Source organism: Pleurodeles waltl, chromosome 5 (assembly GCF_031143425.1).
Source record: "Pleurodeles waltl isolate 20211129_DDA chromosome 5, aPleWal1.hap1.20221129, whole genome shotgun sequence".
Lineage (NCBI taxonomy): Eukaryota > Metazoa > Chordata > Amphibia > Caudata > Salamandridae > Pleurodeles > Pleurodeles waltl.
Window position 1 is genome coordinate 893,254,470 of NC_090444.1, and position 19,433 is coordinate 893,273,902.

Sequence of the window (19,433 nt, forward strand, 5' to 3'; positions counted from 1 at the left end):
ATCAGGGTGTAAATGGAATTTTGGAAAAGAATCAGTTTTGGGAATGGGACATGAAACAAACATCTGGTGCTATAGTCTTGGAGTCATGCCTTCACTAAAAATCTTAAGTCTCACAATTTCAGCTGAATTTGAAACCTTTCAGGTTTTCTACACCTTGCATTTATGAGATATGTATTGTCAAGCCAAGAACACTCTATAAAAAAAAGTGCCTCTCGATTTGGAAATTATAGAAATAGATCTGAAGATGGTGCCTGAAGAAGCATAGAATAGATCACCATGTATGGGGTTAGGTTAGGTTTGTGGAGTTGGAAACTGTTACTTTACCATTTACATAGTGCTGAACATCTAACATCAATTGACATTACTGATAACAATTGAAGACTTCCACAATGCGTGTTTTAAGATACTGAAGACGGATGGTTTATAAATATGAGCTGAAAATATGTTTAATACTGTTGACATGGCCACCCTTTGATGGTGTTAACCTAGACCAGTCCAGTTGAGAGCTTAGGATTTCCAGTCGGTTTGACAAACACTCTTCAAAAGTGTTTATTCTTCAAACTCTCTACACGTTTTGATTGTCCAACCCAGTGATTCACCTTATTGAAGAAAAAGTACTTTAAAATACACTAAAAAGTCAATACTACACTAGCCAAGCAACAGATACGAATACTTCACTGGCATGGAGCAACTGTACTCAGTGACCAGTCTCCCCTTTCCACTCTCGCCCTTTCTCCCGGGTTGGAGCTCTTTATGGCAGGCATCAATAACAGATGGAGGTTATTCCTTTCTACTAGTTCTTGTGCTCAGTTCACACGTGCTACTGTCTCAATACAGCCGAGTTCGTCAGTCCTTGTTGCGCTCCCAGTGAGGACCCACAGCATACATCTGGTTCACTTCCAGGAAGTACACCGGCGGAAGGTGGCCCTGCCCTCTGGGCAGCGGGCACCAGCGGAGGCTGCCACCCGGAGTATGCAGACATGAAAGGCTCCAGCGTAGCTTCTAAGATCAGTAGAGATGAGGATTTGGGCCTCAGATGTCAACAATAAAGGGCTGCGTGACAACACTATGGCACAGCCCACTCGAGCTCAGTTTGTCATTGCAGCGGCACAGTCTGCTCTGGCACAGTTTGTTGTTGAAGTGGCATAGCCTTCGTGGGATCTTGGGAACAGTTAGTTGTTGCAGTAACACAGTCACTTCGTTTAATACTGCAGTTCCTAACTGGAACTTCTCAAAGAGACTGTGCTCCCTGGACAATCACACGAAGCCTGCATGGTTGGTAGGGTCCTTCCCTCGCAAGGCGGGTGGAGTCCAGACACCTCGGGACAGGGGAGCAGCTTTTCCTCCTTTCAAGGCAAGACTCCAAGTGGGAATCTGGTAGCCAGACCCCAGCTCTGGTTGTAAGCAGTCCTCGGAGTATTCTGCAGAACACTCCCTCCCTTGGTCAAACAGTACTTAGAACTGCAACGAAAACTGGGTCAGTGGCGCCCACTTTTATACAAAGAAGACAGGGAAAGATTATTCTCTGTCTGCACTTTCACTTTACTCTCTTGCTCCTAATTCCTATATACACTGATATTGTCCACATTAGAATGGTTAAAGTCAACTTTAACTACTCCGCTGAAATTCCACCACTCGTCCATTTCTTCTCACTGCATTTCCTTTTACTGCTTCGGCTTTGACTGGATCTCTAAACGTAGACACACCTCTCAACACATGTATATGTTCACAGATGTGAATCCAATCACCTACTTGAATTCTACTGTTTGTCCTTCTGGTTCTATGTTTATTGTCAACATTTTGTTTCATTTTACTCTGATTTAGCTCTACTTTCGAACGGATGTCGACATCCGTAGTCCGTTCATGTTCTGTTTTAGGTATCTATCCCTTTAACAATGATGGACACAGATTCCTGTATGGTATATATACCAGGGCGGCAGGGAGACGACTTAAAATGTTCAAAAAGGGACAGTTCAGGACCGGTGTGTTCCCTAGACTTTCTGAGCTCTGTTTGCGCTCATAATGAACGGGCACTAGTGGTCTTGGACAGATTTTCTAATAACACTTTCTGTTGCATAGTTACAGTTAAAGATTTTGGGAGGGATACTTGGGTCGGGGTTTTTGATCCTCTTGGTAACTGGCAAACCGGAAGAGATCTAAGGCTACTGCCTGTGGGTGGGGGGATTGTGGGACAGGAAGGGGTTTTCATCTTAGGGTTGATAAGGGTTTATACTGCTCTTTCAGAGCAGATGCAGGTTGGTTCCTTTTGTTATTACCAGGCATGGTACAGCATTGCATCCATTGAGGGGAGAGTACACACTGGAGACATCTGCACCCTCTCCTCCTTCCTGTGTACCCAACAAAGAGTGGGAAGCCACACTGCTACCTAACTACACATGGGAAATAAAGGGACTAGTTATAAAATCTTGACATGGAACGTGCAAGGTCTTGATAACCCCAATAAGCGAAGTAGGATCTATGCCTTTCTGCCACTCTATGGGGTGGCTATAGCTCTCTTACAAGAGACACCCCTCTAGGAAGACTGTCTTAAATACTTGCAGAAAAGATGGCAATGCCATGTTTTTGCCACATCATATTCAGGATGTGCGAGAGGAGCCCTCATCTGGGTTGCACCAGGAATCACCTATAAACCATGCAGATCCTTATTAGATGAGTGGGCATGCTATGTCATACTGGAAGGATCATTAGATGCTCATCCTATATGCATTGTTAATGTTTATGGGCCAAATTCCGATGATGGAGAATTTTTGGGCTCACTTTTAGGGGAAGCCCAGATTCCGTCCTCAACTAATTATGGCGGGAAACTAACTGCGTGCTCAGCGGCAATTTGGACAGATCCCCCCTAAAACTAATATTAAACCCCGTAAGCCTGCCTCACTTCACCAGGTCATACACACAATTGGAGTGACAGATGTGTGGTGTCAACATCACCCGCACACGAGTGCCTATTCATGCTATTCCCCCCAACAATGATGTACAGTCGCCTAGATTACTTATGTATTACCGCGACATCCGCCCATTCCATAACACATGTGCATTATCTTGTAAGGTAGCTCTCTGACCACTTCTTGCTGCCTATACACTAAAGAGACAGCCCTCTAAGGTGCCCCTATGGCGATTACAATCTGAAACACTAACAGTCCAAGAGACATTAATACAATATTTCAATGAGAATAGGCATACTGCTGAAGGTCGAGCAATTGAGTGGGATGATATGAAGGTAGTCCTCCAGGGAGTTTTCCTGGTTACCTTGATGGGCATGTGTAGAGTGCTTGAAAGAGAATTATCCTATTGAGAAAGGGAACTAGATAAACTGGGGTCTGGGCTTCCGAGGCCCCTGCACTTAGGGTGGAATGGGAGCAACTGAAACGTAAATTGAACAAACTTGTCTCCAACTAGATAAACCTAATAAAACAGCCGCCAGTAGAAGATGGTACCTGGAGGGAGATACGTCGGGGAGAATGTTGGCCCATCTAATCCATGCAGAAAAAGCACCCAAACCCAATACTGTCATTACAAGACCGAGGGGGCTGAGAAGCTTATACTCAACAAGCCATTAACAGTGTCTTTCTGGAACACCAAAGGGGATATATACCATTCAGACTCTGATGAGGCATCAAGGAACGCATACTTGCATTTCCTGCCTCTGAAAACTGTCACAGGGGCGGACCGCGAACACCTATGGGCCCCGGTTAGTAAACCAGAAATCATAGAGGCCATCAGAGAACTAGAGGCTATCAGAGAACTAAAGTCGCCCAAAGCCCCCGGCAGCGACAGCCTGACATCTGAGTTTTATAAAGCATTCGCAGGAGTCTTGGCAGAGTGACTAGTGGAAGTATTTGAGGAGTCATATGAAACTAGATGTCTCCCCAAGTCTATGAGGAGGCACTAATTACAGTAATACCTAAACATGGCAAGGATCGGTTGGATGCAGTTCCTATCGACCCATACCAATGCTAAGTATCAACATTAATATTCTAAGCAGTATACTGGCAGCACGTCTGCTTCTACACGTCCCAACCCTTATACACGAGGATCAGTTGGGGTTTATCCCACATACAATCACCCTCTGTAATATAAGACGCCTCTCGCACATGCTGCTTGATCCGCAGCCCCGGCATGGCAAATATGCTTCAGCCTTTTTAGATACTGTACAGGCCTTTGACTCCCTCAACTGGGACATAGACTGGTCTGTGTTGGAAAAAATGCAAATGGGTCAAATTACTAAATACTCAGCCCAGAGCTATGGTCCATACTGGCTGCTATGTTTCAGAAGAGATCATATTACAAAGAGGCACCAGGCAAGGGTGTCCCCTGTCTCCCTTAATATTTTCAATAGCAATGGAACCCCTGGGATGTAGACCCCGCCAAGTTCTACAGGGATGGGGTATTCAGTGGGTCTTAGGGAGCATATAGTCTCCCTATACACAGATGATGCACTGATTTACCTCCGACGTCCAGATATATTGGTTCCTATAATGCTAAATGTCAAGGGTGAATTTAGGGACGTGTCTAGCCTACAGGTCAATACGAAGAAGTCCACGTTGTTCCCGCTTGGACTACTGACAAGTAAACCCCTCGAAACTATCCCCAAAGCTGAACTTCCATGGACATTAGATAAAGTCAAATACTTAGGCCTGTATATAACGCAGGACCAGGACCTGTTCTATGCTAATAATGTGTCGAGAGTCATGACTGGATTGAAATCTTCCATATGCTTCTGGAACTCCCTTAGGCTTTCCCTGTTGGGGAAAGTAGCTCTTGTGAAGATGGTCATCTTACCCAGATGTCTCCACATCATGCAGGGCTCCTACTTTGAAATCCCAAAAGAAGTGTTCCGAGAGCTGGATATGCTATTGGTGGAACTTTTATGGCAGGGTAAAAGATGCCAGGTCAGTTTAGCCACCCTGAGGAGAGAGTGGGCTAAGGGTGGCTTAGACGACCTAGATATGGAGTTGTATTACTTTGCGGCCCAGCTCCATCATATTACCTCCTGGCTGGATAGGGACCGGAATTGGGAGAGACATCTCTTAGAGCAATCCCAAGAAGGACATCAATTAGCCAATACCCAAACACTTCTAGCAATTAATAGGCCTAATGGGTCAGATATGAGAAAGAACAGTAAAATCTGTCCTGAGGCAAGCCCCCTTTGCCTTCGATTTAGATATCTGGATAATCTCTCAGTTCAGGCGCATAGCCCAAGTGATGACAATGGATAAATGGCATAAAGGGGACTGCATAGTGCTAGCTGATCTTTATCCTGATGGGCGCTTTATATCCTTACAGGAGGCACAAACAAACTTTCACTTAGGCAGGGGACAATTTCTCCAATATGCTAAAATAACTGCCACAGCACGTCAATTATGGCCTACTTTCTCCAATGCACTTGACCCTACCCACACTATTGTCACACTCTTAGCTATGGTAGGGGGACGATGATTCATTACACATTTATATCGCGCACTTAGGGCAGGGAGGCATCATCAGCTGCTAAAGGTTGAACAACTGTAGCAATGGTACAGTGTAGAACAGAGTTTCCCTCAGGATAAGACTAAAATACACGAGGGTGTCCATAAGACAGCCACATCTGCTAAATTTAAACAATACAGTATAACATTATTCATATGACATATCTTTCCCCGGATGCCTACACTGCATTTACCCCTCTGGATCTTGGTCCTGTCCTCGATGTAGGGCCCCTGGAGTGAACTTTGTCCATATGATCTGGTATTTCCCAAAAATATCAAAGTTTTGGACCAAGATCCACGCACAACTGAAGTTGGTGACGGGGTGGGACGTTCCCATAACTATTAAAAATTGCTTGTTGGGCCACCTACCGGATAACCCATAAACAATTCACTAGGCACTGTACGATCCTTGGTCTAGTGGTGGCTAAAAGACGCATTGCTATACATTGGCTCAGCCCTCATCCCCCGACGAACACGGCCTAGAGAAACGATCTCCTGGAGTGGATGGGTGGGTGCGGAGGCGGCACACCTGAGGAAAACTAGGCCTGATGCGAAGGCAGAGGAGGCATTAATGTCCTGGGCGGCCATGACCCGCACACTATTACACATTGACTCACAAAGTCTGGATGTCGCTCTGTAAGAAAACTCAAGACAGTGTTTAGGCTACTGAAGATGCCTACCTAGATTTCCATTTGTTAAGGCGTACTCCTACTCAGTAATTAGGACATTTGGTGGGGAAGGTGGTAGTTGTCCCTCCTAGGGCACAAAATAGTCGCGATTGCGGGGTCAGGAGGGAGACTGCATCCTACAGTGTACACGTAATGCTATGGTCTGGTGTTATCAAGTTTGAGATTTGTTTTAGTGTCATGAAATAATTTTATTGAACCCATACTGTGATCTTTCCTATACGTAGTTGTTCCTGAGACATTATATTTAATGAATTTCTAAATGACAATAAGGAAATCAAAAATAAAAACATGATGGACACATTGGTAAGGAGGCTAGAACAGCCTGTCAAAATCTCAAAGGGTCTTTTATTTGTATTAACACTGGGAATGGTACGGTATGAAACAACCATCCCCTCAACTGCCTTGCTCACATTCATGCGATTTTTCACAGCCCACTGGATACATTCCACCAGCATGCAGTTCATTTTCTCCACCAAACCGTTTGCTTGAGGATGATACAGGCCACACACTGGTGATTAATACCACATGTTATCAAGAACTGTTTCATTTAATTAGAAACAAATTGCACCCCATTGTCTGAGACCAACTCCTTTGGGAAACCTTCTCTAATAAACATTTTGTGTAAAAAAGCTATTACCGCTTTGGTGTTCATGGACAAATTCAACCTCCCACCACTTACTGTAGTAGTCAACGACCACCACAGCATACCTCATATTCTGTGGCAACACCCTAAAAGGCCCAATGAAATCTATTGCTAACTTGGACTGATAACTGGACCGGATGAAGGGGGGAAAACACTTGTTTTTAATGACTTAATGCTATTGGCAAATTTATCGTTTGTAATATTCTATGATGCTCTGTGATATCTTGTGCCGCCATCAAAACGTTGTCCTGAAATGTGACTACACTTTTAATTCAATGTAATACTGATTCCATGATGCGCTGAAACACAGATGCGGCTGAAGCCAAACTAAACGGCATTCTCCTAAACTGGAATGTACTGATGGGTGAAACAAATGCTGTCAGATGTCTGCTTGATGGATCCAATTAAACTTGATGATATGCTGATGCTAAGTCTACTAAACACCTTAGATTCGAAGAACGTGATTATATCGTCGATACGTGGTAGGGGACGAGAATCGACCCAGAACTTCCCAAATCCACATAGATTCTCTAATCACCCCCCCCCTTTTTTTTTTGCAATCACCAAAGGTGATAACCATAATGAGGATTATGCAGGTTCAATCACTCCATCTTTTGTCATCTTCCTTAGCATCTCTGCTAATCCTCTCTTATACTGAATAGCACATTGTGTTTAAGAGGACCACCATCATACACCTGAATCTTGTGTTTGAAATCTTTAATTTTCCCCAACCCACTCTTAAACACCCCTTTGAATTTTTCCACCCATACACAACCTTCTTGATTTAAACCTTTATTAGACATGTGATTCTTATCATTCACTATGGATATTTGTATTTTTTTGTCTGGGTGTCTAAGGCATTCCAAATAGTACTTTGTGGCATAGACCTAGAATATTTAAACCGTTTTGTAGAGGCATACACTTTTCCAGAAATTAAATGGTCCTTGAATTGTAAAGAACACTCAAAATACCCTATCAGGAGACAACAGCTCTTTTTTCTCTCCATATTCTTAAAAATGACTCTGCTGTGATGATAGCCATTTTTTGCCCCAGAATCCGACAAAAGATTAAATTTTTTGCCATCAACTATTACTTCAGCAAACATGTTGACACATTCCAACTCATCATCTTCACACACCATTAAAACCATATCTTTAGTTTTGTCACATAGTTCATTCCACTCTTCTTCACTTTCATCCTGTGTTACTACACCTACCCAATTTTTGTTGGCCTGAGAGACTTTTGCGAAATGTCCTATTTTGCCACAGACCCTACAATGTATATTTCTTGCTGGACATTGACGACCTCTCCATGCTGGTCTCCAGAGCCTGCCCTTGTGCAGAGTGATGCTCTTCAGAGCATGATTGCCACCAGCTTGGACTACTCATAATAGAAGTACAAAGAAGTGTAAATTCTCTGCACCAGGCGGATCAACAGCCACGCTGAACATTGATCAAGAACACGATAATTCTGCCATCGTTCTACATGCTAAACTAAAGGTAGTGACTGTAGTCACTGTCAGTAAATGCTTGGTATGCCCCTCCAGGTCCAGGACTTCACTCTAGGCAATGGATAGGCTTAGACATTTGTGCACATACTAGATTAGCATGATGCTCCAGCCAAAAATAAAAAATCAGGATATCAGCTACTCATAGTCAGGCAATTAGGACAGGGGAACATGATTATACACCATGGAATGGGAAATCACGTCTCAGCAATTACCCTTGAGAAACCATGGTTCATCAAGGATTAAAGAAAAAAAACAGGGATTGTCCATCCACAGTATATTGCATTCAGTTCTGATTAATACTTTCTAACACAACCGCAAGGCAGTCACTAACTGTTCAATTACATGTTTCCTATTTCAATTGTATGACCACTCCTGTACTAAGTGAGGATGCATTCTCAGAGAGATGGGACAGCAACAGGATGATCAATGGAGATGGCTGTAGCCTGCAAGGCTACGAGTGCATCTGTCTAGATAAATGCGTGAATACATCTTTCAAGAAACTATCAGCTGAACACTGGTTTCTGAAACAGGAGCAAGTAGGTGTCTGTGGACTCTACCAATGGGTCAAGCCTGCAGGCTTCTGCCTGCCAAGAATGGCATGGGTGGTGTGCACTGGTGAGATTGTGTTCATTATATATTGGAGAAACTTTCGTGGGTTTCTAAAAATATTGTAAACAATTCTAAAACTTCAAACAAATCACAGAAAAACATTGGTTACAGGGTGTTACTATTAACCATAACTGGCCAATCTCAGTGGTTTCCAGAATGTAAGTAGACCTCAATCATAACGTCCATTAACAATTGTTTTTGTTTTTATAGAAAGACTGCGACAGGACTAGTTAAGAAGATTTTAATTATAACATCCATTAACATTTGTTGTTTGTTTTTATAGAAAGACGATGACAGGACTATTTGTTTATTCATGTGTAATTGGTCTCAAAGGAAGAGGTATTACATACTGAAAATGTCTATATCAAATTATAGGCTTAAGAAAATCTGGTCACTCACTTTGCACATCTGTTTCAATTATATTTTGCCCTTCATTAGCATAAATTGAAAATCTGAACACTAACGAGTTTAGCACTTAATTAAATGAAAGGCCCCTGTTTAAAGCAGAGGCAAAGCGTGCTTCACAAATACCCTGGCAGGCAGAAATGACAACACTACTTTCTGATGAGAAAAAACGTGAATGGGCAATTAATAAAACACATTTATTATTCAAGGTAGGGCATTCATACATTTCAGGCAGCATTATAAAGCCTGTAATGTTGTGAGCGTACTTTTCTAAAAGTTAATTTGATAAAAAGAAAATAAAAAATATATCATGCAGTGATCTCCTGGTCTGTTCACCACACATTACAGCCGGGTATGTATTACATACTGTTAATGTTGAAAAATTCCTTGGGGAGGCCGGAGGCGCTATTTCAACACTTAGGTGACCGCATATTTACATAATCCTGTGCCCTTTCTTGGTACCCCACTCTTGTGCCAACAGCCATATTATTTGTTGAGCGTTTTTGTATCTGTTAGAATATATTTTATAAAAGGGACAACATGGCAAAAACAAGAAAATGGTATTGGTTTTACTGTGCACAGACTATATAATCTTTAGCATGTGATGTATCTATGTCACATCACATATCTGTAGTTTTACTGCTTGAAAAAAGGATTTAAAGTATAGGATAGTGTTTAGGTCGAAGGCTACCAGGCTTCTTGGGGGTATATGGAAACCTTCCCTAAAAGCATTCCGCCCGTTGCTCAGCACTAGCTTAGTAGTTTGTAACTTGCTTTCTATCTGCTGGCTTTGTTATTTTGGGCTGTCCAGCTTAAGTTCGTCTGTCGCAAAGAGCATTCCTCATTTACTGTCTCTTTCCGAATGCTCCCTTTAGGTAAACAGGCCTTTAAATCTAGATCTTATCTTGCTATATTTGCTGAACATCCAAAGACAGTGGTCAAATGTCAGGCTCTGTCTTCCAAGGCAGCTTGGTGTTTGCTATTCTTTCTCTTCACTTCAAAGTGAGAGGGTTTACATGACAGTCTTGCTGTGGAAGGCTTTTTCCTAGCACACAACAAAGCTTAACATTGAATGAGCCGTGCAAGCATTTCAGAACATACCAGAATTAGGAAAGCACAAATAAAGTACACCTTTTGTAATTTTGAAGTCTGGTGAAAACAAATATTTTAACATGATTAAAACCCATGAGTACACTAGGAGATGACATTTCCACACATTATCGTTTGTGTGCTGTATACTTTTACCACCAAAACTGTACGTTTTTGCAAACGTAATGGTAGTTTCAATTGAAAATGTGTTGTCTGTAATGGGAGTGCACTACCACACCATGCATAGTGCACTTTACGCTACTCCACTCTACAGCACTTCATGCCATTGCACTCTACACCACTCCATCATGTCACTTCGCTCTATGCCTCTATACTCTATTGTGTGCAACTGTATTTTATGCCAATCCACTGTACACCACTGCACTCTTAGCAACTCCAATCTCGGTCATTCCACTCTATTCTGCACCACTTCACTCTATGCCACTCCTCTCTACTCTACACCACTCAACTCTATGCCACACTACTCTCCAACACCACGCTCTATGCCAACTCACTCTACTCTGTACCACTGCACTCTACGCCACTGTACCATACTCCACTCTCTATGCACTGCACTCTATGCCACTCTACTCTGCACTACTCCAATCTACACCACTGCTCTCTACTCTGCACCACTCAACTCTATGCCACACTACTCTCCACCACCACACTCAATGCCAATGCACTTTACTCTGTAGTCAATCAACATCACTGCACTTTACCCTGACTTGCACATTACACTGTAGCACTCCAATCTACGTCACTGCACTTTACCCTGCCCCACTGCATCCTACTCTGCATCACTCTACTCTATGCCACAGTACGCTATGCCACTCAACTCTAAACCACTATATTCTATGTCAATGCACTCTACTAAAAATAAATGCACTTGATGCCCCTGCACTCTATGTCAATCTACTCTATACCAGTGCACACTATGCCTCTATACTCAACTCTGCAACACTCTACACCAGTGCACTTTACACCACTCTATTCTACAAACTCTATGCTATTCTATTATTCTCTGCTCCACTGTACTTTATGACACTCTACACCACTCTACACTATGTCACTGTACTCTACACCACTACACTCTACTCCACAACACTTCACGCTCTTCCACCCTACTCTGCACCACTGCACTCTGCACCACTCTACTCTATGCCACGCCATTGCACTCTCTATCACTTCACTCTATGCCACTGCACTCTAAGTCACTGTACTCTCCACCACATCACTCTCCACCACTGCACTCCATGTCACTCAACTCTACTCTGCACCCCTCAATTCTATGCCACTGAATTCTATGACACTGGGTCTCTCCATGCTACGACACTATGCCACTCTGTGCAACTCCACGCCACCCTCCTCTATGCCACAGGCGTTCGCCATGCTGAACAGCAGCCATGCTGATGTACAATATGGCTAAAACACATTACACAAAGCCAATAGCTCTTGCATAGGCTTTGCCAATGCTTGTTAAAGTTTGTAGTCTGGCCCACTTGAGGTGCAGCCTGGGAGCTGAAAGTGTATTTGGTCAGTCAGTCTCCAAGGGAACAGGTCAAGCCACAGTAGCCAACCCTCTTTCTCACCATCTGCATGCCAAGTGACTGGGCAGGGGTGACAGTCACTTAACTAGAGCTTCTACACCCTACTCCCTTCCCTCACAATGAAAGCAGTCTTACTGTTACTGCTACCTGTACACTAGTGTTAGAATTTTAATTGACTAAAAGTCATCTATTAGTGCTAGGGTTCCCATTGGTCACAGCGTTGGAGGCTCCACTACTAGAGGTATTAGGGTTTCTAGAGGTCCTAGGGCTTAGGGTTTCCATTTGTTCCAGCTCTCAGGATTTATAGTGATCCTACAGTTGAGGGATTCTGTTGGTTGTAGGTAATCTGACCTTTAGGGCTTTGCTGCTATTTAAACAGAACCTTTAATATATCCAAAGCAAGGGCAACAGGTTATGGTTGCTGACAGTTGGGATTGAGACTCTGATTTTTCACCTTCAAACTTCCTGGTAAACAACCAATCACCAGCACAGGCAACATCTACTACTACGGCCTGGAGACCAACCTTCCTAAAAACTCACCCTCATATGCATCCAACAAAGTGCAAATAAGCACTAGTGAGTAACAGGTGACTATCACCCTCAACCAGTACCCAATTATTGAACACCTACATAACTTGACACATCAACTATCAGAAAGTCCACTTGCGTGCAACCCTCTTCCACTTCCACCCCCAGATCAGTATCTCACAATTCTGACACCAGCAGCACCCAGATCTACCCACTAACATGTTCACAGGACATGATCAGCCAAAGCCATGTCTAATAACCAACTCCTTACCAGGAGTTGAAGAACTCTCACCAACACCCAGACCTCCCATATATCTTTATCCATAATGCACCCAACCACACCCATCAAATCACATAGCTTATCTACAGACAACCCACTCACTGAAAGACATCAACCCAAACACACACGAGTTACCAACCAGAAGAAAGTAAAAAAATAAATAAAAAAAAAACAAGCATTTACATAGCCAATAAGTCTCACCTATTCAGGAGTTATTGGCTTTGGCAATGTGGTTTGCTCTGTTGCACACCAGTGTGGCTGATGTTCAGAATGGCTAAAAGTTAGTGACGTGGAGTGTCAGAGTAGAGCGGGGGAATAGAGTGCCAAAGAGTGAATTTGTTGGAATGTCGTACAGTTGAGTGGGAGGAGCAGACTGTCGTTGAGTAGAGTTCACTGGTTCAGAGGCAGTGTGCGTCAGAGTGGGCTGGGGTGGAATAGGTTGGAGTGGATTAAGGCAGTGGGGTGGATTGGACTAGAGTAGAGTGGGGTGTATTGTTGTGGGTTAGACTGGGTTAGAGAGTGGGGTGGATTGAAATGGGATGAGGTGAATGGGTTTGGGGTGGATTCGAGTGAGGTGGATTAGACTGGATTGGGGTGGGTGGTTTGGACTGGAGTGATAGAGCTGGAGTGGGGTGGATTAGAATGGACTGGATTAGATTGGACTGGAGTGGGGTGGGCTGGATGGATTGGAGCAGGTTGGGCTCGATGGATTGGAGTGGTTGGACTGACATGGAGTGGGTGGACTGGGGTGGGGTGGAATGGGGCGGGATGGACTGGATTGGGATAGAGTGTGGTGGATTGAAGTGAGTGGCTGGATTGGAGTGAGTGGCTGGGGTGGACTGGCGTGGTGAGGTGCACTGCTGAATTAGGGTGTGGTGACCTGCAGTGGGATGGATAGGATTGTAATTGGGTGAGATGGGTAAGATTGGAGTGGGGTAGATTGGATTGGTGTTTGGTGGATTGGACTGGAGTGGGGTGGACTGGATTGGAGTGGGGTGGACTGGATTGGAGTGGGTGGATTGGATTAGTGTGGGGTGGATTGGATTAGTGTGGCTTTTTTGGAGAGGGGTGTACTGGATTGAAGTGGGGTAGATTCAGGTGGTTTGGAGTGGGGTGGAATGGGCTGGAGTGGATTACAGTGGATTGGTAGATTGGAATGGAGTGAGGTGGATTCGGTAGTGATGGACTTAATTGGAGTGGGGTGGACTGGACTGGGATGGATTGGACTGGAGTGAGGTGTGGTGCGGTAGACTGGGTTTTAGTGGGGTGGATTGGGCTTCAGTGGGGTGGATTGGGCTTCAGTGGGGTGGATTGGGCTTCAGTGGGGTGAACTGGGCTTCAGTGGGGGTGGACTGGGCTTCAGTGGGGGTGGACTGGGCTTCAGTGGGGGTGGACTGGGCTTCAGTGGGGGTGGACTGGGCTGGATTAGGGAGCATGGGATTGGTGTGGGGTAGATTGGATTGGTGTCGAGTGCACTGGATTGGTGTGAGGTGGACCGATTACAGTGGGGTGAACTGTGGTGTATTGGAGTGGGATGAACTATGAGGGAATGGGGTGGATTGGACTGGGGTGAGGTGGATTGGAGTGCGGCAGATTGTTTTTGATTGGACTGGGTTGTCTGGGATTGGAGAGGACCAGGTTGGTGTGAGGCGGTTGTTTTGGATTAAAGTGAGGCAGATTGAAGTGCGGCAGACTGAATTGGAGTGGGACGGGCTGTTCTGGATTGAAGTGGGGCAGATTGGAGTGGAGCAGATTGTTTTTTGTTGGAGTGGGGTAGATTGTTTTGGATTGGAGTGGGGCAGATTGTTTTGGATTGGAGTGGGGCAAATCGGAGTGGGCAGACTGTTTTTGATTGGAATGGGGCAGACTGGAGTGGGGAGGATTGGAAAGGGACATACTGTTTTGGATTGGAGGGGACAGCCTGGAGTGGGGAAGATTGTTTCACATTAGAGTGGGGCAGACTGAATTAGGGTGGAATGGAGTGGGGTGGATTAAGTTGCAATAGGGTGGATTTGATGGGAGTAGGGTAGAGTGGATGGGAGAAGGGTGGGGTGAACTGGGGTGGATTGGAGTGAGGTGGATTCAATTGGAGTGGGATGTATTGTTTTGGATTGGAGTGGGATGTATTGTTCTGGATTGGATTGGGGCAGATTGGAACAGACTGTTTTGGATTGAAGTGGGGCAGATTCGAGTGGGGCAGACTGTTTTAGATTAAAGTGGGGCAGACTGGAGTGAGGCAAATTGTTCTGAATTGGAGTGGGGCAGACTGAAGTGGGGTAGATTGGAGTGGGGCATACTGTTTTGAACTGAATGGAGTTGGGCAGATTGTTTTGGACTGGAGTGGGGAGATTATTTTGAATTAGAGTGGGTGAGTTGTTTTGGATTGAAGTGGGGCAGATTGTTTTGGATTGGAGTGGGGTGAACTGTTTTGGTTTAGAGTGGGGTGAATTGGAGTGGGTAGAGTAGATTGGGGTGGGTTGAGAAGACTGAAGTGGGGAGGTTTGGATTGAATTGGATTGGGGTGCGTGGTTTGGAATGGGGTAAGCTAATGTGGGGGTAAAGCGAGGTGGATTGGAGTGGGGTGGATTGCGATGTAGTGTACGATTATGTGTTAAAGCATTACATTATTTCAGAAATTACACACAATATAGAAACAATGCCTCTGCAATATTTCAAATAAGTTAATCATCATCTTTTGAGAAGAGCGAGCAAAAACAAAAGAAAGCAAGAGTGGAAAGTGAGAAAAGACAACTTGGCAAAATAAAAGAATGTTGACTTTAAAAAATAAAACTTTGCAGTTTTGTTTCACGTTTTTGCCAGTCACAAGCCTTCTGTTTGCAGGGCACTAGAAGTTAAAAAGAACAAAATAGTACCTCAATCACATCAGAAGCAGTGGACAGGCACTAATTAAGTTGAATCAATCAGTGCGTGGTCCCCGATTCACATAGAGGAACAGAAATTATGCCAGGCTTGCCTTTACAAATTACAAGGCTGTAAAGAGTGCCACGCAAACCAACAAATAATATGCAAAAGGCGGGCTCCAAGCCCTTTACTGTACCCAACAGTCTCACAAGGAAGATGCATGCACACTTGCAAGCTCGACCCTACTAAAGCAAGGTGGGAATGCTTGAGTGCCAGGCTTCCATTTCAAACTCTCCCCTGATCCCTCGGCATCCCATTTAGCCCATCATACAACCATGCAGCTACTGCACTGCCACCATCCACAGAGTCCCTGACATACTTCTTAAACATCAGAATTCCTTAACCCACAAGCCATCTCTCCATTCCCTCCTCAAGCCACACCCAGACTACTCCCACAAAAACTAAACCTCACCCATAAACCCCATGCCTCTGTTCCTCCTTCTATACTAAGCCACACCTCCTCAAAGCATTATTCCGTCAAGAGGAAAAAAATGCAACAACTACACTTGCTCTTGAACTTAAGGTCTATGAACAAAAATTGCTTCAACATATTTGATCGGCTCTCACAAAACACAGTAGACCTCATTTTGATTATAGAAATGTTGCTCAGGGAACACTCTGCACCCACATGCCATAAGGCCATCCCACCTGAACATGGCATCAACAATTATCGAATTGGCAAAAACTGAGTATGCTGAGGGACACATCTGGTTTGAGAAGAAGTAACTAGCTACAACAGCCATAAAATACAAGACTGAGGCCTTCAACCGCCAAGAAATTGTTTCTGGCCCAACTCCCTTTGACATGCGTCGGACACCATATTTTCGCCCTATGAAAGATCAGTTGTCTGAAAATTAACCAACAATTCAGAGCAACCATTAAATAACTACTATAAGGAGCAACTTACCAATCAATAACACAGACAGGAACAACCAACAACAAATAATGCACATAACAGACAATGGAAAAACTAGACCTCATAAGGAAAAGGTTGCTTACCATCAAAAAGAGTTTTGCAGTTTGTACACTGTTTCCCTATTCTCTTTTTTCCCTATCAGGGTGTTGACCAGCTGTGGACACTGACAGTCCCTATGATGTTGAAGGAAAGCCAACAGTGCCTTAGGATTTTACTTTGCAGAATGTGTGTTCTGTGGCTCTCTATTTTTTAATTACCCATACTACTTCAGTGGAGAAGGTGGATGGGTCGTTTGTGAATTCAGAAAAGATTGCAAACTGCAACACTACTGTTCAAGATAAGTAACTTTCCTTTTACATTGCAAATATTTCCTGGATTCACATGCTGTGCATACATGAAACAGCGTATCAGAACTTTTGTGGGAGGCGTATGTATGTTTGCCAAAAGGTGTTTCAAAACCGCCAGCCTCCTTTTTGTTTCCTGATCTGCATGGGTACCCACACACCAGTGTTTCGTGAAAATGTGGAATGGATTGTCATGTGCTAGCAATAAACATGTCACTGAAGGGACACATTACCTAGCTTGGTCCCTTCCAGGTGGAATTAACTCTAGAGTTGTTATCAAGGGTCTTCCCATGTGAGGTGCAGCAAAACTGTATGGCTTGTATTATCAATCTTGCAGTGGTTCCTTCTGATGCAGGGAGATTCCTAGTATATGAGCAAAGAAGAATAGTTCACTTTCTTCTTTGTTTCTTGTAGGTAGTATGTGACTGCCATCTTTACATCTACTGTGTGCCTCTTTCACCTGTGTTTTTGGTTGATGAAAGAAGGCAGGTAGTTGTACAGCTTGATTCACAAGGACATCTGATACCATCTCTGGGAAGAAGTGGGTTCAGGTTCTCATGACCGCACTATCCCTGTGTATCTACAGGTATGGTCTTGGCCAGTCAGTAAAAAATTTGCTCTTCCTATGCAGGGCCCTGATTGCAATTAATAAGTCTGTTTCAAGAATCAGGTACTTAAAAATAATTTGTGCATCAGTTTAAGTGGATCGTAAACGAGCTGCACTAGCACTAAGTTGAGGGTCCACATTTGTGTGGGGTCCAACCTTGGTGGTGAAATCCTATTTCACTCCCTCTAGGAACCTTACTACAGCAGAGAAGTGTACTCTCATAGAAGCAGTCGAGAGCTTATCATCCAAGTAGATATATCAAGTATCTGATGATAGTTCTGTCTCCTATCAAATCACGTATCAGGTTATTAGGTCTTGACACGTGCGTTGTCTCTTCGAGACTACTGTAAACTTACAGTAGGCTCAGAGCCCATCTGTTGCTTACCGTTTGTTAGCTTGTGCGGCACTCGTCTTTACAACCTCGTAATTGGTCACTGTAGGCCTAGCATAGTTTCTATTCCTGTCTGAGGAGCAGGGACCAAGCACTGATTGATTCAACTTAATCAGTGCCAGTCCTCTTTTCACGACATGATTGAGGTACTTCTTTTTAACTTCTAGGATCCTGGAGGCAGGTGTGTGACTGGCAAAAACGTGCTCAGCAGGGCAAACAAAATTGCAAAGTTTTATTTTCTATAGTTAATATGGTCTTTAATTTTACCAAGTATTCTTTTCTCACTTTGCACTCATGTTTTGTTTTTTGTTGTGGGCCCTGTTCTCAAAAGATGATGGTATTTTTGTTCTAAATACTGCAAAGGAACATTGTATCTTTCTTATGTGTAATTTCCAAAATTATGCTTTAACACAATCGTGCAGTGCACTCCAAAGGTCCCAACTTCAATCCACTCCACCCACACCAATCCACTCCACCCACACAAATCCATTCCACTCAATCCAATCTACGCCAACTAAATTCAATTCACCCCAGACCAATCCACTCCAGACAAATCCATCCACCCCACTCCAATAAAAACCACTCACCCCAGTCCACTCCAATCCTCCCAACCCACCCCAGGCAATTCTGACCCTTACACCACACTCCAATAAGCCCCACTACAATCCAAAACAATCTACTCCACTCCAATTCAAAACAATCTGCCTCACTAGAAATCAAGAATAATCTGCCTCACTAGAAATCAAGACTAATCTGCCTCACTAGAAATCAAGACTAATCTGCCTCACTACAATCAAGACTAATCTGCCTCACTACAATCAAGACTAATCTGCCTCACTACAATCAAGACTAATCTGCCTCACTACAATCAAGACTAATCTGCCTCACTACAATCAAGACTAATCTGCCTCACTACAGGTCAAGAATAATCTGCCTCACTACAGTCAAGAATAATCTGCCTCACTACAGTCAAGAATAATCTGCCTCACTACAGTCAAGAATAATCTGCCTCACTACAGTCAAGAATAATCTGCCTCACTACAGTCAAGAATAATCTGCCTCACTACAATCAAGAATAATCTGCCTCACTACAATCAAGAATAATCTGCCTCACTACAATCAAGAATAATCTGCCTCACTACAATCAAGAATAATCTGGCTCACTACAATCAAGAATAATCTGGCTCACTACAATCAAGAATAATCTGGCTCACTACAATCAAGAATAATCTGGCTCACTACAATCAAGAATAATCTGGCTCACTACAATCAAGAATAATCTGGCTCACACCAATCCAAAACATTCTGCCCCACTCTAATCCAAAACATTCTGCCCCACTCTAATCCAAAACATTCTGCCCCACTCTAATCCAAAACATTCTGCCCCACTCTAATCCAAAACATTCTGCCCCACTCTAATCCAAAACATTCTGCCCCACTCTAATCCAAAACATTCTGCCC

At 43.8% G+C, this 19,433-nt stretch overlaps 1 protein-coding gene across 1 annotated transcript in view; it reads right to left on the reverse strand.

Annotated features, from left to right (window-relative positions):
* The window catches only part of GALNT2 (polypeptide N-acetylgalactosaminyltransferase 2), a 630,213-nt gene that overhangs the window by 222,705 nt on the left and 388,075 nt on the right, over window positions 1-19,433 (reverse strand). The window lies entirely within an intron of this gene.